The sequence below is a fragment of the Sinocyclocheilus grahami genome, unplaced genomic scaffold (assembly GCF_001515645.1).
Source record: "Sinocyclocheilus grahami isolate Dianchi unplaced genomic scaffold, SAMN03320097.WGS_v1.1 scaffold23206.1, whole genome shotgun sequence".
NCBI lineage: Eukaryota > Metazoa > Chordata > Actinopteri > Cypriniformes > Cyprinidae > Sinocyclocheilus > Sinocyclocheilus grahami.
The window spans coordinates 565-1220 of record NW_015519060.1 but is presented as its reverse complement, the minus strand read 5'-3'; the positions used below and the strand labels follow the sequence as shown (position 1 = coordinate 1220).

Below are 656 nucleotides of genomic sequence, written 5' to 3'. Positions count from 1 at the left end.
GATCTAGTGAAGAGCAGATGCTGAAAGACAAGAAACACAACAGCTTTTCACAAATACTAAATCCTACACTCCAGTGTAAATATGTGCATAGATTTGCACAATGACCTTGACTTTGTACTTCAACCCCAAACTTACCTGAGAATATTGTCCTTTTTTTTTGTCAGATTCTTCCTTGGTTTGTCGCTTTCAGGAACAGCAACGAGAGTAGAAGATCATAAAAAGCAGATGCTCACAGCCAGATGACGACGACTCTTCAGACTGAGATGAGGAGGTTAAAGTTGCCTTTTTATATATCTGAGACATAGCGGCTGAAGTGTGATCTTGATGCTTTTACCCCAACTAAACTCATCATAATGCAGCACTTGTCAAGGTCTGTGTGGTTTCACACTGGACAAACTGAGTTGCTGGCTAAAAATAGTATAAAAAGCTTGACATGTCTAAGTGTTTTACTTCACATCAGTTTGTTAATGGTTATTATTTAGCCTCTGTTTATCATTCAGGCTTACTTTTTTACATTATCACTTTTTAAATTTTTTATCTGTAAAATAAATAGGAATGTGCACATAAATCTGCACATCAACTGTGTTTATCTGTGTTCATTTTCTTTTTTTCTAGGAATGTACAGAGGATGAACCATGACTGTTGAATTTAATGAA

At 35.8% G+C, this 656-nt stretch overlaps 1 pseudogene; it reads right to left on the bottom strand.

Annotated features, from left to right (window-relative positions):
- Positions 1-303, bottom strand: part of LOC107580014 (GPI-linked NAD(P)(+)--arginine ADP-ribosyltransferase 1-like) — a 1139-nt pseudogene extending 836 nt beyond the window's left edge.
- Positions 304-656: the final 353 nt, after the last annotated feature.